This window comes from Notamacropus eugenii, chromosome 6 (genome assembly GCF_028372415.1).
Source record: "Notamacropus eugenii isolate mMacEug1 chromosome 6, mMacEug1.pri_v2, whole genome shotgun sequence".
NCBI classification, from domain to species: domain Eukaryota; kingdom Metazoa; phylum Chordata; class Mammalia; order Diprotodontia; family Macropodidae; genus Notamacropus; species Notamacropus eugenii.
Genome location: NC_092877.1, coordinates 185,802,850 through 185,830,770, shown reverse-complemented (window position 1 = coordinate 185,830,770; position 27,921 = coordinate 185,802,850). Strand labels below are relative to the sequence as shown.

Here is a 27,921-nt window from a genome sequence, read left to right as displayed (position 1 = left end):
ACCCAGATCAGATCGGCATAAGATAGCCAGAAACAAATAGGCACAATCATTTTAGGTTTTCCAAAAACTTTGAAGCTAGACCACTTGGTCTAATTGGAAGAACTTGCCAATCTAATTACATTTTATCAACGAAGTACAAGTTTCGTATTAAATATGTCCCAATCTAAGACCAGAGATAGGAGTAAACAGAACTGAATCACTTAAATAATGAACACTACGAATCAAGAGAAATCAATGAATGCATTTGGATGTAAGTATATGTAAGAAATGAAGCAAGAGATTAAAAAATGAAAATTAAGCTCTTTACAAAAATTTTAGAATAATCTGCTGTTCTACTGGTCACATTCATAAATGTTCCCTTCCAGAGCTTCCACCTTTGTGAATTTGCCCAACATCTCTATGTAGCACCAAATGTAATATCCTCAGCGCCTATGGTGCCCATGAATATCCTGCCACAATTTGAATCACAAAATAGAACAGATTCTCCACATGGAAGACAGAACCAAAACATTTATTCAGACACCCGAAAGCCAAGTCCATCATAGTAACAAAAATCTATGCACAATAACAATGCAGAGAACAACACCATCCCCAAGTCTTCCCCTGCTACATTTCCCACAAACCAACTCCCTTAAACAAATCACAGTCTGCCTTAAACAGTATAGCAAACAAGCTCTTTCACTCATGCTAGCCAGCTGTCTGCTTGCCTGCATCCTTCCATTTTGACTGCTCTCTTACTAATTTTGTGCCATCTCTGCTCTAGCGCTGACTCTTTCTTTTCCATCCTTTCTATTCCTGTTCAGCAAACTCCTCTCACCACAGGCTTCAAGTGACTCAGACTTCTTTGAGACCTAGACAGGTCACATGGGCCTTAATGAATGGGGAAAATATTCCCATTTAAATTGGCATTCCATGCGGCCTGAAGAGCTTTCTCAGTCATTACATAGGTTGGTAAACTAGTACCAACAGAATTTTAACAGGGATAACAGAAAACAGGTATATAAAAAAATGTCTTAGGCGATTGGTGTCAACAGAACTTTACATCAATAACTGGGGGTAAGGGATGAAGTTCTCTTCTTCCACTGTTACTCCCTGCCCCAAGAGGTCCCATTCGAGGAGTCAGGTCTTTAGCTGGCATCTGGAGTTTGGTCAACACTAGGTCCAGGGGTAACACATCATAGTCTTGGACAGGGGTTGACATCTGGCTTAAGTGATCAGTCATCTGTAGGTGGCAGGTATTAATCCTGCAGAAACCAAATCTGTCTAACAAGACAAAAAGAAACAAGGAGACAATAACCAAAAGCAGGATAGAGGGTCAGCTATGTTTCTGGAGGCCAGGAACCTACTATCATAGCCTCATTTACCATTGTTTAATGTTTTCAAATTTGCAGGTTTGAGGTTGTCGTTTGGGCTAGAGGAATACTTTATGTAATATGAGCTAGAACCTGGCCAATTTCTCATTCTCCCTGCTGATGTGATGAACTTGGACACACTGTTTTAAGAGCATCTTCAGAGGCAGTTCTCATTTTTCTAATCAGCCTAATACCAAGTCTCTTTAGTTGATAGATGTTATATAGTTCATGAGTTGGAACACCATCTATTTTTCCAAAATTTGCCCCTGCTCTCAATAGTAAATAATTCTTTTCTTCTCAATCTATTCTGACTTTGTATCTGCTGGCTATTTACTCTTCTCTCTCAAGGAAATGTATCTTTTTCACTGATTCTTACCATCCAAGATACCAGTGATTCTTCCATCCTTTGGGTGAAAGGACTCAAAACGTCTGCAACCTTTTGTTGAGTAAAATCCTCAACTACTTCCCCAAACTCTGTGGGCCTCCCTGATTCTCCTGCATCCTTCTTAGTACTGTACAAAACTCAGCCTCCTCATTTGCTTCATTCACATCTTACTGACCTGTATTTAGACCCTAATCAAGCCCAGTCTGTGCAAGGGCAGCCTTCATTTTCTTGTTCTTTACTTTTCTCCTCCCCCTTGAGCCAAATCATCAACAACTTTTTCTTTGAACACTGGATACTTTTCAGCTTGCTCTTCTAAAGGAGAGTATAGCATAAAAAGCTTCTCTTGCATATCAACTAACTCCTTTTCCAGCTGAGCGTTCTCCTCCAACAGCTGATGTTTGCTTTTATACATAATTCTGGGCCTTGTTGGCAAGGCCCAGACTCTTACATACCCCTTACTAGTTCATTGGCCTGTTCTATTACCTACATATTAACCTGATATTCCTTCCAAACATCTTTCTAAATATTTGGGTCCTCCCTTCTGCAGATTAAGTTCCCAGTTTTCACAGAGCCCTTTGCCTTTAGCCCATTCTCTTGCTAAGGAGGAATAAGGCAAATCTTCCCACTCTGAGACATCCATTTCTTCCTTCAAAGCCTTCCTGACTCCAAATAGAGGTCTGATATTTTGTGGTCACACCCTCATCTTCATTTGTAGCACCAATGCAATATTCACAGTGCCTATGGTGCTCATTAATATGTCAACACAATTCTGAATTGCTAAATGCAACAGTTTCTTCACATGGAAGACAGAACCAAAGCATTTATTCAGACACCAGAAATTCAAACTCATCATAGGAACAAAAATATATACACAATAACAATGCAGAGAACAACCCCATCCCCAAGCCTTTGTCCTGCTAGCTTTCCCACAAACCAGCTTCCATAAACAAATCACAAGCAGTCTCGCTTCAACAAAATTACAAATAAGCTCTTTCACTCTTTTCAAATAAGCCAACTGCCTGCTTTCCTGCATTCTTGCATTCTGACTGTTTTCTCCTTAATTTTTCCTCACCTCTGCTCTAGTTCTTCCTCTTCCTGTTCCACCCTTCCTGTTCCACCTGTTAAGCAAATTCCTCTCACCACTGACTCCATGTGACTCAGACTTCCACGTGACCCAGACAGGTCACATGGACATATTAATTAATGGAGAAGATCTTCCCATTTAAATTATGATTACCCTCTATCACCTGTATTTAGTCTTTTTAAAAGGTACAACCCCTTATTCTATGCAATGAAAGCACTCTGACAATTCCAAGGACAGATTCCAGAGCGTTAAATGGTAATCGATTTGTAATGGCATGTTGTGCATGTCACTTGACTAAGCAGCTGCCCATGAAATATTGTGCTGTCACCTTCAACAATAGCTTGGTGTAATTTCTCTGAGAGAAGGTGATGAGAATCCAATTCTTGGTTTCCTCTGATTCCACTTCCTGTTTTACTTTATCCAGTAGCTCACAGAGGAAAAAATATTTTTCTGGTTATAGCCCCTAAAGGCAAGAATCAGGCTCCACACAGAATGGAGCACTGAAAATGGATCCACTTCCCAGAACACATAAGAGAGTATGTAATTTGTGACTGAGAGAAATAGGTTTTGAGCTTGGCTTCTTCACTTGCATTAATTCTCAGCTCTCATTTATGGACAGCCCACAGCTACAGTGGATGAACCCTGTGTACTATGTGGCTTAGTGGTGTCATTTTTCACTGTCTCATCATCAGCAGATCCATTTATTAATTTATGTGATATTTAAGCCTTCCCATTGACTATTTTGGCTAGCAGTTCTTGTGTTTCACAGAGGAGGGTCAAAAATATTCTCTGAATCTCTGGAGGTGATTGAGCATTTGAAGGATAAATTTGGGGGAACAAGTATTATCCAGGTTCGACAGACCAGTCACAGCAGGAGTTAACTATTGTCTTATGGCAGATGGAATAAAATAGCTTAAATTTCCTGCTTTGCTTTCCTCTTGAGGTAGGGGAACTTGTTTCTCTGAACTTCCTAGAAATCAAAGTATCTTGCTGAATATGAGGCAGCACACTTGCCCTTTTTTGAGCGGAGGGAGAATTCAACTCCTGCCTTGACTACTTGCAGCCTCCTTCTCCTCCAATTCCTCAATCTCCTTTCTTTGCTCCAGTTTCTGTTGGTCTCTGATACCCTTTTCCAACAAAATCCTTAATTTGTTAGCCAGGAGACACTGACGCCAATGCCACAAAATTGTCAACATTTGGGGCTGTCCCTGAGGAGCCTGCTGTTATTGGAACACCTTCTTTCTTAAAACCACTTAATGAAGCATCCTACAATTTCTCTCAGACAGATTCTGATTCTAACTCTTAATAGCCGAGAGAGTACTTCTGACAGTTTCAGATACCCTTCAGGGTTATCATTAAAATCATAGTCTTCACAGAGGATACAGAATATATAAAGATCTTTGATTTCCATAGTAAATAGGTATCTCATTTCTTTGAAAAGTTTAAGTACATGTTTCTCAGTATTACATTCAGAGGCCACATGAGAGCACTCCGACATATCCAGCCATACTCTGTGTTATAACTTTGCATGCAGTTCTGCTTTTTAAGATTTGTGATAGAGTATTCCTGTCATAACTTCCATATATGGAAGTCATAACTTCCATATATGCTTCTATTCATGTCTTACAGAAGTCTCAACTCCTTTAATTGAATCACATTTGTATCTATTCTTTGTCATTCAGAACCTGGCAAATCCCAATTTTAGCCAACAGGACCTGGCAAATCTTAGGAAATATAATTGTTACTACAAATTTTATCACATGAAACACAGCACAGCTTCAAAAGTCCATCTTCTTCCATATAATTCATATTCATGGATTCAATAGATTTCTTTTAATCTATAACCTATAGCTAAAGAACTCTAAGTGCCCCTGAAGAATAGATGTGATAGTGGCACCCAAGCCAGATATCTGGAAAGAAGCCACAGAATTTTGCAGTGGTAGAACCGCACACTGATATTGGCTGCCCATGGTGGAGGTCTCCGTCTGGTAGGCCTCACAGTTCCTGGAGAAAGTTTTCTCCTTATTTGCGCCTAACAGTTCCAAATTCCTCATCAGGAACTTCATGACCAGGTAGACACTGTTTCCCTCAGCCACAGAATTCTGGTACACTCAAGTCACCTCTATGTTGCCAGTACAGATGAGAGTGTATGTGTCCAAGCAATCTGACACAGAAACCTTACCTCTCCCTTTACTCTGTCTATAGGAAACCCCACCTTCAATCCTCAGTTGATGGTGTTCAAAAGAAGTGTTCGGAAGCTGTTTCAAAAAATTTTATACTCAACTTTTCATATCAATTAGATCTAGAGGGGAAAATGAAAATAGAAATAGTTCCCTTCTTGCTTCCTGAAAAAATGTGCAAATTGCAAATATCTAAGAATGCCATAGCCAAAATTTGTAAAGGAGAAAAAAAGTATATATGACAACGAGCCAGATAGAGAGAGTCCATATACAAAGGGACCACATTCAGGATCACAGAAACCAAAGTTTCATTTATTACAAAGAAAAGAACTAATGAATATGTGTGTGTATGTGTATACATATATATATATATATATATATATATATATATATATATATATATATATATATATATATATATATATAAAATATGTGTGTGTGTATACATATATATATGTATATTCATGTATATATGCATTTAACAATATAAGACAAACAAGTCTCAATAAAATCTTTTTCAAAACTGAGTATATTACTGGGCGGCGGGGTGGGGAATAGACCTCTTTTCTAATTAGCAATCTACCTAAATTGTCCCAAAACCCTTATTGCAGTTTTAAGCTTTAATATTAACTGATTGATTTTTACGCAAATTGTTGCAAAAAAGACAACAGATCAGCAGAACTCTCCTAACCATGTTCTCAGAAGAACTTTAAAATAATGTCTCAAATTGAATTCTGGGGTGGCAGAGATGACAAAAAGTTGGGATGAGACATTTTTCTAGCCCAAATCATTTTGGAAGTTTAGCAAGAGAAGTCTGAGGCACGTATTGGGGGCCATCTTGGAACACACTTGTAAGTAAAAGTTTTGGAAAACTAGTCAGAAACAGATCACAGAAGACCCTCTGCTCTCACTGTTTGCACAACCCAATTGTCTTGCTCATGAACATTTCCAGGTATCAGTTCTGGATTATAGTTCTATGGTGAAGAGGAGTACCAGAATTTTTGGTCTCCAGTGAGCAGAGGTTGTGGTCACAGTTCTAAGGCAGAAAAGAATTATTGTAGTTAGTTTCAAGGGATTAGGGATTTTGGACTCAGTTTCAAGTCAGAACAAAACACTAGCACTTGGGGGAGTAAGAGAATAGAGTGGCTCGTCATAGGGGACTGGTAACAGAAATCTAAATTTTTTTCCTTTCTTTTTATTTATTTATTCATTCATTCATTTATTTCACTTTTAACATTCATTTTCACAAAATTTTGGGTTCCAAATTTTCTCCCCTTTTGTCCCCTCCCCCCACTCATTACCTTCTGAACGAGATCCCAAAGTGAAAACTGCAAGGAACATGGGTACCAAATTCCAGAATCAGCAAGTCAAGGAGGAAATAGTGCAAGCAGACAGAAAGAAACAATTAAAACATCAAGGAGCCACTTTCAGGATTACACAAGATTTAGCATCTTCTACTACAATGTATCAGATGGCTTGGAATATAATAATATGGAAGAATAAAAAACTTGGATTACAAGAAAGAACATATGACAAAGCAACAGTGATCATAATCTTCCCTGAGAAAAGAAAAAGACATTCAAGGAAATTCGGTGACTTTCAAACTTTACTGATGTGACGACCAGAAGTGAACAGAAAATTTTATCTTCAAATTCAAGATTTAAGACAACCATAAAAATATTTTAAAAAGGAAAGAAAAAATGTTTTAGAGTTCACTGGGAAGTGGAACCAAATTGATGCAGTGAAAGCTCGTATTTACTCTAAGCTCTAAGACAAACTCCTTCAGATTAACTATAAAAAAGAGAATCTGAACAAATTTTAGAGTGGTCTAATTTAATAGGAGACAGAATGTGGCAGATTTCCAACCCAGGACAGCCTGGAAGGTCAACAGTAAGGATCTGTTGCAGGGGGCAGGAGCAGCTTACAGTGCACAGGCTGCACCAGCACAGACCACACCACAGCAAAGTTGAGCAGAAAGCCCTAGGTCGTCTGAAGATGCAGCAGTGCGGATTTTCTTAAATTCCTTAAAGATTAGAATGGAGCAGGTGGAAGCTAATGACTTTATAAAAAATCAAGAAATTATCAAGCAAAAGTAAAGGAGTGAAAAAATAGCATACAATGTGAAATATCTCATTAGACAAACAACTGACCTGGAACATAGATGCAGGAAAGACAATTTAAAAATTATGGGACTAACTGAAATTTATGATCAAAAAAGAGCCTAGACATAAACGTTCATGAAATTATCAGGGAAAACTGCCTTGATATTCTAGAATCAGAGGGTAAAATAAATATTGAAAGAATCCACTGATCACCTCCTAAAAGAGATCCGAAAAGAAAAACTCCTAGAAATGTTGTGGACAAATTCCAGAGTTTCTAGTTAAGGAGAAAATATTGCAAGTAGCCAGAAAGAAACAATTCAAGTATTGTGGAAATACAATCAGAATAGCACAAGATCTAGCAGCTTCTACATTAAGGGACCAGAGGGCTTGGAATAAGATATTCCAGAACTCAAGAGCTAGGATTAAAACCAAGAATCATCTACCAAGCAAAACTGAGTATGATACTTTAGGGAAAAAATTCAATGAAAAATTTAGGGCAAAAAATATTCAGTGAAATAGAGGACTTTTAGCCATTGTTGATGAAAAGACCAGAGTTGAATAGAAAATTTGACTTTCAAACACAAGAATCTAGAGAAGCATGAAAAAGTAAACAAGAAAGAGAAATCATATGGGATTTACTAAAGATGAACTGTTTATATTACTATACGGAAACATAGTGTTTGCAATTCTGGAGACTTTTCTCAGAATTTGTGTAGTTAGAGGTATTGTACACATATAGACAGAGGGCACAGGGTGAGTTCAATAGGAAGACATGATATTTAAAAAAATAAAATTAAGGTTTGGGAGAGTGATATATTGGGAGAAGAATAGGAGAAATGGAATGGGACAAATTATCTCTCATAAAATAGGCAAGAAAAAGCTTTTTCATTGGAGGGGAAAATGGGAGAGGAAAAAAGTGAAGGTTACTCTCTTCACATTTGGCTCAAGGAGGGTATATCATGCACACTCAATTTGGTATGAAAATCTATCTTACGTTACAGGACAGTAGAGGAGAAGTAGGGTAAGCGGGAATGATAAAAGGGAGTGTAAATACGAGGAGGGGGCAATTAGAAGTAAAGACTTTTAGGGAAGGACCAGGTAAAAAGTGAAAATACAATAAATGCAGGGCAGGATAGGATGGAGGGAAACAAAGTTAATCTTTTTGAATATGACTTTTATGGAAGTCTTTTGCACAACTACACAAGTGGAACATATTTTCAGTTGCTGATATCTCAGTGGGTATGGGTGGGGAAGGAGGAAGGGAGAGTAGATGGAACTCAAAGTTTTAAAAATGAATGTTAAAAATTGTTTTTCCATGCAACTGAGAAATAGAAAATGCAGGTAATGGGGTATAGAAACGTATCTTGCCCTACAAGATAACAAAGATATGGGGATAAGGGAAGGGAAGGGTGTGACAGAAAGGAGGGAAGATAGGGGGAAGGGGCAATCAGAATGCATGGTATCTTCGGTTTGGGGAGGGGAGCAATGGGGAGAAAATTTGGAACTCAAAATTTGGGGGAAATGGATGTTGAAAAGGAAAAATAAATGGAAAGAAGGAATAAATAAGTAAATTAACTAATTAATAAACAAATAAATAAATGACTGATGAATGAATAAACAAAAACTAATAAATGAATAATTAAATGAATGAATAAATAAAAAGAAAAAAAGAAAAGAAGTATTCTAAAAGCAAAATTAGAGAAACAGAAGAAAAACTGGCTAAAGATTTTTAAATATGGAAAAAAGAATTCAGGGAAGAGAACAGATCCTTAGAAAGAAAAACTGGGGGGACAAAGCCAGAATGGTTGAGTAGAAAGATGCACATACTCTAGCTCTTCTCCCACAGCCCATAAAATACTTGTAAAAATCATTCTAAACTGGAGGCAGAGCAAAGACGGAGGAGTGAGAGCAACTGCTCACCTAAGCTCTTAGACAAACTCCCTCAGATACCTCTAAAAAGAAAATGTGACCAAATTTTGGAGGTGCAGAATCCCATAGGAGTCAAACTGTGACAGTTTCACAGCCCAGGACAGACTGGAAGATAGACTGAAGAATCTGTTCTACAGAGGTGGAGAAGCATACAGGGAACAGCACAGACTTCCTGCGGAGGCAGGGACAAGATGGAAATCCCCAGAGCAGTCTGAGGAAGGGGAAGCACAGCGGGATAGCAGCTCAGGGAAAGAGTCCAGAGGAATCAAGTGAGAGCTGTGGAAGGAGGTCCAGGTATTTGCAGCAGCTGTGTCAGAGACTTTCAGCTTGCAGATTAAATGTCTGTGCTTACCTAGGCGAACTTCTGGGAGCCAAAATAGTAGAGTGACCAGTAAATGCTACTCCCCCTCCCCTTGCTGACCTTGAAAGAATCATAAAATATTTCCCCAGAAAAGTCCTGGATCAGTGGGATCAGCAGAAGGGGCAAACAGTCTCAGGCTAGGAAAATCGCTAAAGAATATTCATCTTACTGTGGCAGAGGACCAAGCTGGCCAAGACAGCTCGAATTCCAGTGGGGTGGAGCCTTGCACTAAGACCTACGTGTTCCTAAGCATTCCAGAGGAAATGGAAAGACACTACATTAGTCAGGATCACCAAGCACTGAGCTTGCCTTTCCTCTAGTTCAGCTGAGGAGAAGTCCTGTGACCAGATCACCCCTCCCCAACACTTAACAAGCTAACTCCAGGGCTAATCCAGGGAAACACTAACAGAATTCATCTGTCTTTGTTTTCGCAAAAACCAGCTCAGCACCAAGCTCTTCATCATCTAGTTGAAAGAACCAGAGGCCAAAACACACAAAGTCTCCTCATCATAAGCAAGAAGCAAAGGAGGAAGGAAAAGACTATACAATCTTTCTATGAGTACAAGGACCAAAACACGAACACCAAAGAGGTCAGGACTGAGACTGTACTCCCATCTGAAACTTCAAAATGGACTATGAACTGTTCCCATGCACAAAGAGGACTCCTGGTACAGCTGAAGAAGGAAACAGAAGAAAAAATGGCCAATGAACTTAAAAGTAAGAAAAAGAATTTACTGAAGAGAAATGTTCTTTAGAAAGCAGAATTGGACAAATGGAAAAGGAAGCACAAAACATAACTGGAGAAAATAATTCCTTAAAAGGAATAATTGGACAGATGGAAAAAGAGATGCAAAAAATAACTGAAAAAAACAACTTGATGAAAATTAGAATTGGACAAGTAAAAGATAATGAATCAATGAGACATCAAGGATCGGTCAGATAAAATCTAAAGAATGAAAAGATGGGAGAAAATGTAAAATATCTAATTGGAAAAACCACTGATCCAGAAAATCGATCCAGCAGAGAATATTGGCCTACCAGAAAGCCATGATGAAAAAAAGCTTCTGGACAATATCTTCCAAGAAATCGTCAAGGAAAACTGCCCAGAAGTGCTAGATCCACAGTGAAAAATAGTCATTGAAAGAATCCACTGCTCACCTCATGAAAGGGATCCCAAACCAAAAACACCAAGAAATATTGTTGCCAAATTCCAGAACTATCAAGTCAAGGAGAAAATACTACAGGCACCCCGAAAGAAGCCATTCAAATATCGAGGAACTACAGTCAGAATCACACAGGTCCCTGCAGATAATACGTTAAAAGACTGAAGAAACTGGAATATGATATTTTGCAAGGCAAAGGATCTGGGACTAAAACCAAGGATAAATTACCCATCAAAGTTCAGCATAACATTTCAGGCAAGGAGATGGACATTCAGTGAAACAAGAGATTTCCAGATCTTCCTGATAAAAAGGCCAGGACTCACTAGAAAATTCGATCTTCAAACACAGGTCTCAAGAGAAGCATAAAAAGGTAAACGGGAGAAAAGAAAACTTGTTACTCAATTTGGGCAAGCTGTTTACCTCCCTAGAAGGGAAAATGATCCTCGTTAATCTTGAGAATTGTATGTCTATTATGAAATATATAAGGCATATACAGAGATAGAGGGAATAGATATAAAATAACTTATGTTACGATAAACATTTGATTTAAGCATGTGAAGAGATTATAATAGGAGATGTGAAAAGGCAGAAGTTGAAAATGGTAAATTACATCACAGGAAGGAGTGCAAAATTATATTACAGTGGAGGGAAAGCAGTGGGGGTGAGAGATGAGCATCGTTTTAGAGTTACTCTCATCTGATTTGGTTCAAGGAAAGACCAATAAACTTAATTAAGTATGTACATCTAACTAGCTCTGTAGGCAGTAGGAAGGGAAGGGGGAAGGAAAGGGGAGGGAGGCTAAAAGGGAGGAAAGAAGTAGTAAGGGTAAAAGGCAGTAAAAGGGAGGGAGGCTGAAAGAAGGAAGAGAAGACTGCAGGAGGTAGTGCTAAATAATTAAAATTCTATTGTCGAGAGGAAGAGAGAAGGGAGATAAACACAAATGGTGGGAAAAAGGATAGAAAGACAGAGATAGCAATCATAAGTGTGAATGTGAACGGGATGAATTCTCCCATAAAATCGCAACTGATAGCAGAATGAGTTAAAAGCCATAATCCAAAAATATGTTGTTTAAAAGAAACACATTTGAAAGGAGGGGATAAAAGCAGGTTAAAGATAAAAGGTTGGAGCAGAATGTTCTCACTTATATGAGGGAGCAAAGTCCCTGCCACAAAGCTCAGACCTTGACAATGTCCGAATTCCTAGTCCAGAAGTGAATAGGCCCTAGGAATATTATTGAGTGACAGTTGCCCGGCTCCCAGCTGTGCAGAAAAGTGTGGATGTGTTGGAAACATATGTTCTAGTTCAATAAGAATTGAATGCTGGTGAAAGGTGAGCTGTTTTAAGAGTTCTTTATATGAAATATCCTTTGGCTGCTATTTACCACTTGGAAATTGGTGTTTTATGTGATATTGCTTTGTTAGGAATTTCCATATTTCACCATTTGTACTCCTTGCTGAACAGCAGAACGCATTTTTCCATGTCAAAGTTTATCTTTGACCTTCCTGGTGTACTTAACCTTTTCCATACAAAAGTTACATCTTTGAGACAAGGAGTGATTTCTTCATAATCAAACTTCCAGTGTGTATTTAGCAAATCATTTTCAGAAACTTGCAGTTTCTGATTTTCTTTCTCCATTCTGAGTAGAAGAATTTGCTGCAGTTTTCTTTTTCCATAACTGCTGGAGTTTTTGGGATGTTTGTTTATTCTCCTTTATTACATGCTCAAAGAGGCCATCCTGACAAACTGACTCCAATGGGGAATGAGGGGGAAGATCTCCCAGTTTTAAATAATCTTCATATCTCCTAGGAGAAAAGAGCCCTTTGTGTAAAGTCTCCACTTGAAGGAAGATCTGTTGCTTCCATGAATGCCGCTGGGTATTCAAAGGGCTCTCAATGTTACTCTCATGGTGGTGTGTCTTTGATTCAAGATCCCTTCTAAATTCCTGTCCAGGTAACAGCTGAACAGGCTTCTCAGTCAATTGGTTGTCTGAGCCACTGGAGGCGACAACCAAGGATCCCACGTGCCTGAAAGAACCTTCTTGGAGGAATGAAGTTTCTTTATCACTCCCAGATATCTCTTTACTGGTGTTACTTAATGTAATTGACATAGAGCTGTCCAGATCCACACTCTCAGAGTGTTCTGGCCACTCTATGGGTTTACTACCCCAGGATAATATACTTTCTAGAGACTCTATTAATGATCTCTTTGCTTTATTTTTCAGCATATCCAGTGTAAACCGAGTGGCACTGATTGGTAATTCATTTTGGATCATCTCTGCTGAATCTGTGATGTCTGCTTTCCTTACCCAATATGAATGTGGTCCTTTTTTTTTGTTTTTCTTCATATAAACATCTCAGGAAAGAAATAACCAATTCGTTCTACTTTTGTTCATTTCTTGGCCTTGTTTTCTGAACATTTCTCAAAAATAGTTGCTTTCTCTTGGTTATTTAGTGTTGTGAGATGTTTCTGGCACACCAGCTTAGTTTTGGAAGAAGACATACCTTCTATCCTTTCACAGCGTATGTGTAGGCATTGTGTAGGGCATCCTTCACACTGCTGCACTGGAATTTTGGAGGTCTGCTGCACTGCTGCAAAACTGAAAGCCTGTTTTGGAGTCATCATAATTTCATCACCCAAAGCTTCATTGTGCACTGAAAAATGTAGCAAACTCAATGAACACTTCCATTTTCATAAGCCTCACTGCAGATAAAACCAAAAGGACCCATGTGTTGAATTCCCTGAGAGCAAAAGAAAATCTACCTAAAGTTTTTCTCCAATGATATTTTTTTTGGTGTCAGGACTGATGAAGTAAACTTCTGACTGCCGTATGGTGGATAACAGTCCCATTCTCTTCAATGTCTGTTGATTGTACGATATTACGTCCAATGATGTTTGAATGTCATTTTCCTCAAAAGAGCCACCAAAAAAACAACAACCTTACTACTTCTGTGGCTTGCATTTTTAAATTCCTTCCTAAAATCCAAAGAACACAGTCCAGCTTGAGAGAAAGATTTCCCAATTGTTTTTTCTGTCCTGTTCCACGTTGCCTGTTGGTTGGAAAACCAATCAGAACTTATCAGTTAAGGAAAACCCCACCTTAGTATTTAGAGCTTCAGCATTCTCGAACAATGAGTCCATCTCAGCTTTTCTGCTGTAGCTAACATGATTAAAATTTTCAACACTTGCATCTATTAGTGCTGGAGGGGCCTTTTTTTGAGACACAGTCACTATTCCACAGGACACTACTTCAAACTTAATAAAATTAAATACTGAAGTTTCGGAAAAAGAAATTGAATAAGCCATCAGTGATCTCCTTAATTAAAAAGAAATATCTTGGGCCAAAAGTATTTACATCTGAATTCTATTAAATATTGAAAGAACAATTTATTCGAGACTATATTAATTATGCTTTTATAAAAGAGAAGGAATCTTACCAAATTCTTTTTATGACATAAGCATGTTGTTGATAGCTAAACCAGGAATAACAGAAACAGAGAAAGAAAATTATAAAACAATTTCCATAATGAATAAAATTTTAAATAAATACTAGCAGAGATTACAGAAATTATCTTGAAGATAACACACTTTGACCACTTGGGATATATTCCAGGAATGCAGGGATGGTTTTAAAAAAAAGGTAAAAGGAATCATGTGACTATGTCTACAAATGCAGAATAATTGTTTGTCAATAAACAGCACCCATTCCTATTAAAAACAGTAGAGAACACTGGGATAAATGGAATTTTTATTAAAATGGTAAGTAGTATCTATCTAAAATCATCAGCAAACACTATCTGTAATGGGGATAAGCTAGAAGTGCTCCCAATAAGATGAAGGATAAAGAAAGCATGTCCATTATCACCACTGTTATTCAACATTGAACTAGAAATGTTATCTTTAGTAATACAAGAAGAAAAAGAAATTTAAGTATTTAGAAAAACCAACGTGGAAACAAAGCTATTACTCTTTGCTAATGTTAAGATGGTATATTTAGAGAATCCTAGATGATCAATTAAAAAACTACTTGAAAATATTAACATTAGGAAAGTTGCACCATATAAAATAAACCCATATAAATGATCAATATTTCTATATATTACTTATAAAGCCCAGAAGAAGAGATTGAAAGAGAAATTAATTATTTAACTATAAATAATATAAAATGTTGGGAGCCTAGCTGCCACAACAATCCAAGCATCTCCATGAACAGAATTACAAAGCATTTTTCACACAAATAAGATCAGATTTTGATAACTGGGAAAAAATATCAGTTACTCACAGGTAGGATGATCAAATATAATAAAATGACAATTCCATCTAAATTAGTTTACTTACTTAGTGTCATACCAATCAACCTACCAAAACATTATTTTACGTAGCTTGGGGAAAAAGCAATAGCAAAATTCATCTGGAAAAACAAATGGATAAAAATATCAAGGCAATTAATAAAAAAAAAATACAGAGAAAGTTGGGTTAGCCACATCAGATCTAAAGCTATATTCTTAACAGTGAGTCATCAAAAGTATTTGTTAATGGCTAAGAAATAGGGTGGTGGATCAGTCAGATAGATTAGGTACAAAAATTAAGATACCGTTAAGGAAAAAAAAGAGGAAAAGATAAGCAGCCTGATTTCGGGGGGGGGGGGGGAACACCTCTTAAAGGCTGACATGAACTTATTTCAGCAGAACCAGGAGAACATTGCAAAAAGTAATGGCAAGGTTGTAGGCTGAAAAATTATCAACGACTTAGCTTTACTCAGAAAAATAACAATCCAAGAAAATTCCCAAGGAATCATGATGAAATATTCAATCTATGTACATAGAAAGAAATGATATCATCTAAATAAACACTGAAGCATATATATTTTTCTTTTTCCTCCTTTCATTCTTTTTTTGTTAATGTTCACATCTTCTTGTACAAAAGGACCAACATGGAAATGTTTTATGTATTTTATTTGATCACGTGCAAAGGGTCAAAAAGCTAGTAGATATTTCAGAGTGAATATACTCAGATTTTTCTCATTCCATGCTCAATTCTCTATCTAAAGAACTACTTAATTGCCTTAAGAATTGAGGGGAAAAGAAGCCAAAATTACCAAAAGAAAAAAGTATTGGAAAATTCACAGCAACAGAAAAGATAATAAAGCAAATTATTATAATTTTGCTCAAAAATATGCCAAGAAATAGAACACTGACAATGCAAAATATTAACCAAAAAAGTTTATTTTTCTTTGTTTAAATCAAAATTAACAGAAGAAGAAATAAAGACAGTGCAGTGCCCAATCTAAAAAAAAAGAGAATATAAATTGGACAAATAACAAATGAATTTCAATAGGGCAGAAGCTAGCACCAGACTTAGATGTGAATTATGTCATTCTTAGAACAGTTATGTCCAATACTGTTTTTTTCTGAAATAAAAAAAGAAGGCATCTTATCAATCGCCTGTGAGACAAATCTAAGAAGGAAGGAAAACTATTAAGATCTGTAATACTCATTGTTAGAAAAAAATTAAATAAAATTTTAGTAAAATGATTACAGGAATATGTTAATAAAATGACTGTACTCGATTGCAGATTTCAAATTTCACTTCAGACATTTTCTACATAATCGCCTCACCTCTCTGTGTCTTAGTTTCCTCCTCTATAAAGTGAAGAAGATGAACTAATGGTATTTAAGTTTCTTTTCATTTTTAAGTCTATGATCCTATGATTTGAGGTGTGACGCATGTTTACCGTTTTCATGCATTTAATCAAGGGGGAGGTAGATTAGAATTTTTCTGTTTGAGTTCAAAAAACAACTTTTGAAGCTAGGAAAGTTGCAAACATTATTTGGCTTAGTTTAAGTAACAAATCCCCAAGGATTTAAACAATAAAAAAATGGAACTGATTATGTTAGTAGGTGGGAGTTTTTTTCTCACTGTAGGTCTTCAGGAGAAGCCTGTACAACAAATTTTGTTGTACATTATTTTGGAGACTGATATTTACATATAGGTTGGATTCATGGTCTTTTCCTCCTCAATCTGCACTAGTTAGTTCTATAGTGCAGATTACTGTCCTTTTAATCAATAAGTTCACTTTAGGAAGGAATTGCAAGAAGACAAGTTTTTATTAACTGGCTTCTAAGTACAAAGCACTTCACAAATATTTCTTCGATCCTCAAAACAGTCCTGTGATGGAGGTGCCATTATTGTGCAAATTTTACAAAAGAAGAAATTGAGGAAGGCACAGATTGTCACTTACTCTAGGATTTCACAATTAGCATATGTCTGTAGATGGATTGAAATCAAGTTTTCCTGACTCCATGTCTAGGATATAATCCACCACAATGTAGCTTTCTTTGAGCTTCATTCAATTCATTTATCTTCACATCTGCAATCATACTCTCCCATCTATATTTAATCTGTTAGTAATTTTGTCGATAATCTCTCTATCTGTACATGCATATGTATATATATATATATAGAGAGAGAGAGAGAGAGAGAATATGTAATACATATATCATATATATAATCTAGATAGATATATACATGTATGTATATGTGTATATATATATATGTGTATCGGTGTGTACATATATATGTGTGTGTGTGTGTCCATTACCTTCTTTAAACTCAGAAGATCAACACCTAGTGTTTTCTCTCAGTCCATAATTTCTTTCCTAGACTAATGGAAGAGATTGCTAATTATTTTGCCTGCTCTCATTCTTTCCTTCTATGATTCATAGTTCATAAAGTTATCACGTTAATATTACAAAAGCACATTTCTGAAAACTGATCAAAAAGATGTAGTGTTTCCCTCTTGCCTGTAGGACAATCAAGAGAAATAAAGAATCAGTCAAATCAAAAGAATGAAAAAAATATAAGAAAATGTAAAATACTTTACTGGAAAAACAACTGACATCGAAAATATATTGAAGAAATATAATTTAAGAATTATTGGTCTACTTGAAAGCCATGATAAAATAAAAATTCCTGTACAGTATCTTAAATAAATTATAGAGGAAAATTGTTCCGATATCCCAGATCCTGGAACAGTCATTAAAAGAATTCCTAATCATCTCCTGAAAGAGATACCCAAATGAAAATCCAAGGAATATTGTTGCCAGATTTCAGAATTGTTAGGTCAAGGAGCAGATACTACAAGCAGCCAGAAAAAAAGTCAAATATTGTGGAACTGCTGTCAGGGTTACCCAAGATCTAGCAATGTATATGTAAAAGGATTAGAGGAATATGGAATTTTGGAAGGCAAAGGATCTTGGATTTCAATGAAGAACGAACTGCTCAGCAAAACTGAGGACAATCTTTCTGGAGCAAATGAGGTAGGGCACCTTCAAACTTTCCTGATTTGAAAAAAAGAGTAAATAAAAATTGATCTTCCAATTCAAGATGGAAGAAAAGCATGAAAAGGGAAAGAGGAAATTTAAAAAAATGGCATTCAATAAAGTTAAACTGTTTTCATCCCTACAAGGGAAGGTGATACTTGCAACTCTTGTGAACTGTGTCTTTTTTATGGTGTTTAGAAAGGCTTTAGATATATAAAGGACATGGGTATAAGTTCATTTCGATATGAAGTTCTAAAATTAATTAATTATGGGGTGAATATCAGTTTACTGGAAGGAGAGGAAAGCAGGAGACATAAAAAGGGAAATTGCATCACATAAGGAAGCACAAAGACCTATCAGAGTACAGGGGAATAAAAGAGGGAGGTGAATATTGTTGGAACAGTACTCTCAGATTTTACTCAGGGAAGGAACAACAAACACTAAGTTGAGTGCAGAAATCTATCTTCTCCTACAGGAAGTAGGAGGGGAAAGGAGAAAAAAGGAAGGGGGTACTGATAGATGGGAGGGCAGACAGAGGTAGGCAGTGGTCATAAGAAATACACTAGTGAGGAGGGAGAGGGAGAAAGCAGAGGTGGGGAAAGTAAGTTGGAGAGAAATAGTGAGTAATCTTATCTGTGAAGGTAAATTGGATTAATTCTCTCTTTAAATGGAAGAGGATAGTAGAGCGGATTATAAACCACAATCCTTCAATATTCTGGTTACAAGAAACTCATTTGAAGCAGAGATGTACACACAGGATAAAGGTAAAAGGCTGGAGTAGAATATATAATGCTTCAAGTGAAATGAAAAACAGTTAGGGCTATTAATTCTGATGTTAGACTAAGAAAAGCAAAAATAGATGTAATTGAAAGGGAAGCAGAAGGAAACTAAATCTGGTTAAAAAGACACAATAAAATGAAGGAATAAGGGTAGTAAACATATATGCAACAAATTATATAGCATCCAATTTCTTAGAGAGGTTAAATGAGTTACAGAAAGAAGTAGCAAAAGTGAACAAATGGAGGACATCAAACTCCTCCTCTCAGAACTAGATAAATCTAACCACTAAATAAAAGAAAGGAGTTAGGGAGGTGATGTTTTTTAAGAAAAGTTAGATATGGTAGACATCTAGAGAAAATTGAATGAGGACAAAAGAAATAAACCTTGCATTCCCCGTAGTACAAGGCATCCACACAAAAAGTTTTCATGTTCTAGGGCACAAAAATTTCATAATCCATTGCATAAAGGTGGTATTATGAAATGCATCCTTTTCAGATTGTGATGCAACAAAAAGTTCATGTAATAGAAGGCCATGGAAAGGTACACTAAAAATTCATTGCAAACTAAATAATTTAATCACAAAGAGTAAGTGGGTTAAACAACAAATCACAGAAACATTCAATCATTTCGTCCAAAGAGAGTGATAATAATGAGACAATATAAAAACTTGTGGGATGCAGCAAAACTTATTCTTAGGGGAAATTTTATATCTCTTAATGTTCGTATGAATGAAGTAGAAAAGGTAGTTAATTAATTGGGCAAGCAACTAAAAAGGTTACAAAAATAACGTATTGAAAATCCCCAAAGAAATACCAAAATAGAAATTCTGAAAACCAAAGAAAATTGAAATTAAGAAACTGAATTTAAGGAAGTTGTTGAACTAATAAATAGAATTATCAACTGATTTTATGGGAAGAACAAGAAAATAGAAAAACTTTTTTGTTAATTTAATTCATAAAAAGAAATAATAAAAGCAAATTGTCAGTAACAAAAATGAAAAGGCTGAATTCTCTCAAAAATGCAGAGGGAGTTTTAAAAAATAATGAGGAGCTATTTTGCTATATTGTATGAAAATAAATCTGACAATCTAAGTTAAATCGATGAATATTTTTGGAACTATAAATTTACTAGATTAGCAGAGGAAGAAACAAAATAAGGAAGAAATAACATGTGAGAAAAAGAAATTGAAGAAGCCAACAATGTGCTACCTCAGAAAAATCGCCAGGACCAGATGAATGTAAAATCAACATCTGTCAAAATTTTGAAGAAAAATTAATTCTAATATCACATAAGTTACTCAAAAAATAAATGAAGAGGAGTCCTCCCCAATTTTTTTATGACAAAGATACGGTGCTGATACCCAAACCAGGAAGAGCCAAAACAGAGAAAGAAAATTATAGATCAATTTCTCTAAAAATATTGGTGCAAAGATATTAGGTAAAAAAATTGCAAAAATCAGATTGCATGTGGTCTTCGGGAGGGGGGGAGATAGGAAGGAAATTTACAACGAATCGAAGTGAATGTTGAATACTAAAAATTAACTAATTAACTAATTAAACAATAATAGCCAATATTTTGCATAAACATAATGAGAATAATACACTATGTTCTCGTGGAATTTATGCAAGGAATTCAGACAAGCCTAGAAAAGCTAACCGAAATCATATAGTTATGTAAATAGATGAAGAAAAATCATTTGAAAAAGTATCACACCCATTTCTATTAAAAATGCTAGAGAGTACAGGAATAAATGATGCTTTCTTTAAAACGCCATCTATTTAAAATGCCATGTTATTTTCGCATCTATTTAAAACCATCAGCAAACATTTTCTCCAACGGAAATAAGCTAGTAGTTTTCCCAATAAGATAGGTGTGAAACAAGAATGTTCCAGGAGTATCAGCACTGTTATCCATTATTGTAGTAGAAATGCTAGCATTAATAAAATAGAAAAAAAGGAAATTAAAGGAGTTACATTGTGCAAAGAAGAAATAAAGCTATTATTTCTGCCAGATGATTTGACAGTATACTTAGAGAATGCTACAGAATCAACTAAAAATTATTGGAAAAAGGGGAGCCAAGATGTAATCAGTAATTGTTATCTTCCTTCCCTTGTTGATCTTGATGAGCTGAGAGACGATCTCCAGGGGAAAAACCCTGGAACAGTGGGAGCACCAGAAGGGGTAAACAGACTCTTAGCTCATGAGACAAGGAAGATCACTAAGGAAGATACTTCTTGTTGTGGCTGAAGGGGACCACTGCTGAATCAGAGCTGTACCAGACAGCCCCATCTCAAAAACCAGAAAAAGGTCCTGAGCACAGTGGGATGAAGCCAGCAACTGCCAACACCAGGACCCAAGGCGTGCCTCAGCAACGGAGGGGAATCAGGAAGACACTAATGCAGATGGGATCACCAACTGCTAGCTTGCCTATGATCTAGCTCAGCAGAGGACACTTGTGGCTGGACCACCCCTCCCCCACACGTAACGACCTAGTTTCAGAGTAACTGAGGGGAAACCCAAAAAGACGTCACCTGGCCTCTGCTTTCAAACACCAGCCAGCTCAGTACCAGGTAAACTGAAGCATTTTGACTTCTAGCTGAAAGAACCAAAGGCCACAACACACAAAGCCTGAAGTTTTAGGCAAAAGAACTATAGGACAGAGCTCCGGATGCAGAGATCTGCCTTAAAACCCAGCAAAAGGGTTATTGTCATGAGTAAAAAGGAAAGCGGAAAAGAAAAGACCACAGAATATTTCTGTGGGGACAAGAACCAAAACACAAATACCAAAGAGGTTAGTACTGAGACGGTACTCAGATCTGAAACTTCAGAAGGGAATGTGAACTGGTTGTAAGAACAAAGAGCCTTCTTCGCAGAGATGTGGAAAGATTTTAAACCCAAAGTAGAGAAATAGAAGACAAATTGACCAATGACTTCAAAAATATGAAAAAAAAAAGAATTCACTGAAGAGAACAGCTCCATAAACAAGAACATCGGAAAAATGGAAAAGGAAGTAAAAAAAATAACTGGTGAAAATAGCTTCTTAAAAGGAACAGGTGAACAGATGGAAAATGAGATGCAAAAGACAATTCGATAAAAAATAGAATATGGCAAGTAGAAGTTAAGTTATGATACATCAAGAATAGGACAAACAGAACTTAAAGATAGAAAAGATAGAAGAAAGTGCAAGCTGTCTCATTCGTAAAGCAACTGACCTGGAAAATAGATACAGGAGAGGAAATGTAAGGAATTTTGCTCGACCAGAAATCCATGATGAATAAGAGTTTGCACAATATCATCCAAGAAATTATCTAAGAATATCCCCAGAATTCCTACAACCACAGGGGAAAAGAGTAATCGAAAGAATCCAACAATCACCTCCTGAAGGGGAACCTCAAGTAAAAAGATCAAGGAACATCGTTGCCAAACTATCAAGTGAAGGAGAATATATTGCTGGCATCCAGAAAGAAACTATTCAAATATCGAGGTGAAACAGTCAGAGTAAAACAGGATGTAGCAGGATTTACATTAAAAGATCAAAAGAATTAGAATACTATATTCCATAAGGCAAAGGAGTTGGGACTACAACCAAAGATTCATTCCCCTGAAAAGTTGAGCATAACATTTCATGCAGGGAGACGGACATTCAAGGAAATGAGAGATTTTCTGACCTTCTTGATGAAAAGGCCAGAACTCAACAGAAAATTTAATATTCAAACGCAGGTCTCAAGAGAAGCATAAGAAGGTAAACAGGGGGAAAAAAACCTGTTACACAATAAGACAAACTGTTTACATTTCTATGAGGGAAGATGATACTTGTTGAAGATGATACTTGAGAACTGTATATTTGTTATGAAATGCAAACCTATATACATAGATAGAGGGAGTGGGTGGGAGGGAGTGGGAATGCTGTAATGATAACAAATGTGATTTAAGGGTGCCAAAGGATTGTAATGGGAGATGCGAAAAGGAAGATGCAGAAAAAAAAATAAATTCCATCACAGGAAGAGGCATAAAAATATATTACAGTAGAGGGAAAGACGGAAGGGAGATGAATATTACTTGAGAGGTATTCTCATCTGAATGGATTCAAGGAGGGTACAAAAAACTAAATGAAGTATAGAAATAAAACTAGCTCTATAGGCAATAGGAGGGAAAGGGGAAGGAAAGGGGGGGAAGCTAAAAAGGAGGGAAGAAGTAGTAAGAGAAAAGGGGATTAAAAAGGAGGGGGGTTGAAAGAAGGGAGAGAAGACTGAGGGAGGCGGTGGTCAAGAGTTAAAACTCTATTGGGGAGGGGAAGGGAGAAGGGAGAACTAAAACCATAGACAAGGGGAACGAGGATAGAGGGAAACAAAGATATAGTAATCATGACTGTGAATGTGAATTAGATGAACTCTCCCATAAAAAGGAGACAGATAACAGAATGGATTAATAACCATAATCCAACAATATGTTGTTTACAAGAAACACATTTGAAAAAGTGGAGATACACATAGAGTAAAGGTAAAAGGTTGGAGCAGAATTTATTGTGCATTAGCTGGTGTAAAAAGAGTAGATGTAGCAAGCCTAATCTCGGACAAAGCAAAAGAAGAAATAGGTCTAATCAAAAGAGATAAGGAAGAAAACTATATACTGCTAAAAGGCACCATAGAAAATGAAGCAATATAGTTACTCAACATATATCCTTCTAGTGGTATAAGATCCAAATACTTACAGGTGAAATTAAGGAAGTTACAGGAAGAAACAGACAGCCAAACTATACTAGTGAGGTCCTCCACCTCCCCCTCTCTGAACTTGATAAATGTAACCTCAAAATGAACAAGAAAGAAGGTGAGGAGGTGAATAGAACTCTGGATAAGATAGATATGATAGATATCTGGAAAAAACTGAATGGGAATAGAAAGGAATACAGCTTTTCCTCAATGGTACATGGCATATATATAAAAATTGACCATATACTGGGCCATAAAAACCTCGCTATCCAGTGCAAAAAGACAGATAGTCAATGCGTGCTTCTCAGATCACAATGCGATAAAACTTACATATAATCAAAGACCATGGAAACAAACCAAAAACTAATTGAAAACTAACCAATATAATTATTAAAAATGAGTGCCTTAAACAACAAATTATAGAAACAATCAAGAACTTCGTTTAAGAGAAAGACAATAATTAGACAACTTATGAAATTTTATGGGATACTGCAAAAGTAGTTCTTAGGGGGAGTTTTATATCTTTGAATGTATACATGCATAAAATACAGAAAGAAGAGATAAATAAATTGGGCAAGGAGCTGAAAAAGGTCGAAAAACTGAAAACCAAAGGAGAGATTAATAAAATTGATGTTAAGAAAACTATTGAACTAATAAATAAATGTAAAAGTTAGCTTTATGAAAAAACCAATAAAATTTATAAATCTTTGGCCAATTTGATTAGAAAAAAGAAAGAGGAAAACCAAATGACCCATATCAAAAATGAAAATTTTGAAGTCAGCTCCTAAGAGGAGGAAATGAAAATAACAATAAGAAATAATTTGCCAAACTGTACGCTCATAAATTTGACAATATAAATGAGATGGATGATCATTTTAAGAGATACAAATTGCCCTGACCAACAGAAGAGGAATTTGCATATATATATATATATATATATATATATATATATATATATATATATATATATATATATATATATATATATATATATATATATATATATATATATATAGCCCCACCTCAGAAAAAGAAATTGAACAAGCCATCATGAACTCCTTAGGAAAAAAATTTTTAGGGCCAAATGGATTCACAAGTGAATTCTATGAAACATTTAAAGAACAGTTAATTCCAATACTATAAACATTATTTGGGAAAACTAGGGAAGAAGGAGTCCTCCCAAATTCTTTTTACGATACAAGTATGGTTTAGATACGTAAACAAAGAAGAGTCAAAAGAGAGAAAGAAAATTATATATCAATTTCTCTAAAGAATATAGATGCAAAAATTCTAAATAAGATTTTAGCAAAATAATTCAGCAGCTAATCAAGAGAATAAAATATTTTGATCACATAGGATTTATACCAGGAATGCAGGGATGGTTCCATATTAGGAAAACTGGGAAGGTTATTGACATATCAGCAACAAAACTAACAGAAACCACATGATTATTTCAATGGATGCAGAAAAAGCTTTTGACAAAATACAACATCCGTTCCTATTGAAAACACTGGACATCATAGGAATAAATGGAACGTTCCATAAAAAAATAGGCAATATCTACCTAAAACCTTCAGCAAACATTATATGCAACGGGGATAAGCTAGATGCATCTCCAATAAGATCAAAGGTGAAACAAGGATGTCCATTATCACCACTATTATTCAATATGGTGCTAGAAATGCTAGCTGTAACAATAAGAGAAGAAAAAGAAATTGAAGAAATTTGAATAGGCAAAGAAGAAACTAAGTTATCACTTTGCAGATGATATGATGATACATTTACAGAATCCCAGAGAATCAAGTAAAAAAAAATTACTTGAAATAATAAAGACCTTTGGCAAAGTTGTTGGTTGCAATGTCAACCCAGATAAATCATCTGCATTGCCATATATTGGTAATTAAGTTCAACAGCAAGAGACAGAAAGAGAAATACCGTTTAAAGCTATGTTAGACAATATAAAATATCTGGGAGTCTACCTGCCAAAACAAGCTCAAAGAGTATATGAACACAACTACAAAACACTTGTCAAGCAAATGAAGTAAGATCTAAATAAGTGGATAAACATCAGTTGCTCATGGGTTGCCCGAGACAATATAATAGAAATGACAGTTCTACCTAAATTAATTTTCTTGTTCAGTGTCATACCAATCAACCTATCACATAATTATTTTTAGAGCTAAAAAATAACATCAATTATCATCTGGAAGAACAAAGGGGCCACAATATTAAGGGAACTTATGAAAAGCAATGCTAAGGAAGGTGGTCTAGCCCTACCAGATCTCAAATTGTGTTATAAAGCAGCAACCATGAAAACCACTGATCGCCAGCTAAGAAACAGCATTGTAGACCAATAGAATAGGTTAGGTACTTAAGACACAGTAGTCAATGGACTTAGCAATCTACTGTTTCATATATGCAAGGACCCCAGCTTTTGATATAAGAACTCCCTGTTTTACAAAAATTGCTGGGAAAATTAGATAACAGTATGACAGAAACTGGGCATAAACCAATGCCTGACACTACACACAAGACTAAAGTCCAAATGGATACACAATCTGGTTATAAAGATTGATATTATAAACAAATTACAAGAAATAGTGCATTTGAAAGATTTATGGAGGATGGGATAATTTATGACCAAACAAGGGACAGTGAACATTATGAAGTGCAAAATGGATTGTTTTCATTATATTACATTTAAAAGTTTTTGCACAAATAAATCCACTGCAACCAAAATTAGAAGGGAATCAGAAAACTAGGAAAAAATTTTCAGGCTACTATATGTGATAAAGATCTCATTTCTAAATATATAGAGAACTGAGTCAAATGTACAAGAATGCATGTCATTTGCCTAGTTGATAAATTGTCAAAGGATATGAACAGGGAATTTTCAGAGGAAGAAATTAAAGCTATCTATAATCACATAAAAAAATGCTCTAAATCACTATTTATTACAGAGATGCAAATCAAAACAACTCTGAGGTACCACATCACACCTATTAGATTGGCTAACGTGACCAAACAATAAGATTATAAATGCTGGGGAAGGTGTAGGAGAGTTGGAAAGCTAATTCATTTTTGGTGGAACTGTGAGCTGATTCAATCGTTCTGGAGAACAATTTGGAACTATGCCCAAAGGGCTACAAAAATGTCTATACCATTGGACCCAGAAATATAGCCTCTGGGACTCTATCCCAAAGAGATCGCAGAAATGGGAAATTATTCCCCATGCACAGCAATATTTATAGTAGTTCTCTTTGTGGTGACCAAAAACTGGAAGTCCAGGTGATGTCCATCAATTGGGGAATGGCTGAACAAGTTTTTGTATATGAATGTAATGTAATACTATTGTGCTTTGAGAAAGGATGTACAGGAAGCCTGCAGAGAAGCCTTGAAAAACTTACATGAGTTGATGCTGAGTGAAAGGAGCAGAACCAGGGGAACTTTGTGTACAGCAACAATCACAGTGTGGGAGGAATTTTTCTCCTAGACTTAGTACTTCATTAAAATGCATAGTCTTAAAAAAAACTTCCAGTGGACTCTTGAGACAAACTGCCTTCCATATTCAGAGAAAGAACCATGGAAACGGATGGCAGATAGAAACAGATCATTTTTTTTGTATTATGTTTTGTTTTGTTTTATGGTTGTTCCCTTTCATTTTAATTCTTCTATGCAACATGCATTTAATAGGAATGTACGTGTAGAACCTATTGTATGCCGTCGCAGGGAGGGAATGCATAGTGAGGGGACAATGAAGGGGAGAGAGTGGAAACGAATCTAAGATATATGGATGTGATTATTGAACTCTGAAAACAAATAATATAATTCAATTAAAATTTACTTGAAATTGTTAAGTATGTTAACAAAATTGCAGGGTATAAAATTAACCCACAAAAATCATTGCTATTTCCATATATTACTAACAAAGTATAGCAGCAAAAGATAAGAGAAATTCCTTTTAAAATAGTTGTAGAAAACAAAATATTTGGGAGTCTGCCTTCCAAGACACATCCAATAACTATACTTACTCTATTAAAAATCACTTTTCACACAAATAAAATCAGATGTAAACACCTGGAAAATGCTTCAATTGCTCTTAACCAGGCCAGGACAATAGAATAAAATTGAAAATTTACGTGATTCCTTATTCAGTGCCACAGCAACCCAGCTATCAGAAGTTATTTTATAGAGCTAGAAATGATTGTAAAGAAATTCTCCTGAAATCAAAATATGGTCAATAATATCAAGGAAATTATTGAAAAAAATGCAAAGAAATATGGCATAGCTTTACAAGATCTATTATAAAACAACAAGCATTTGATTTGAAACTCGTTAAGGAAAAGAGTGGTAGATCAATGGAACAGAACATGTATACAAGAAACAGTAGTCAATAACTATAATAATCTAATCTGTTGTTTGAGAAACCCAAAGACTCAGATTCTTGGATAAGAACTCAGTATTTGACACAAACTGCAGGGAAAACCGGAAAATATTATGACGGAAACTAGGTATAGACTAATATGTCACACCATATACCAAGATGAGGTCAAAATG

General features: G+C 35.9%; 2 pseudogenes; both read right to left on the bottom strand.

Moving 5' to 3' along the window:
- Positions 1-314: 314 nt before the first annotated feature.
- LOC140512218 (ubiquitin carboxyl-terminal hydrolase 49-like) lies at positions 315-9,854 on the bottom strand (annotated as a pseudogene).
- Positions 9,855-10,026: 172 nt separating this feature from the next.
- On the bottom strand, positions 10,027-13,859 carry LOC140512217 (TBC1 domain family member 1 pseudogene; annotated as a pseudogene).
- Between the last annotated feature and the right edge of the window lie 14,062 nt (positions 13,860-27,921).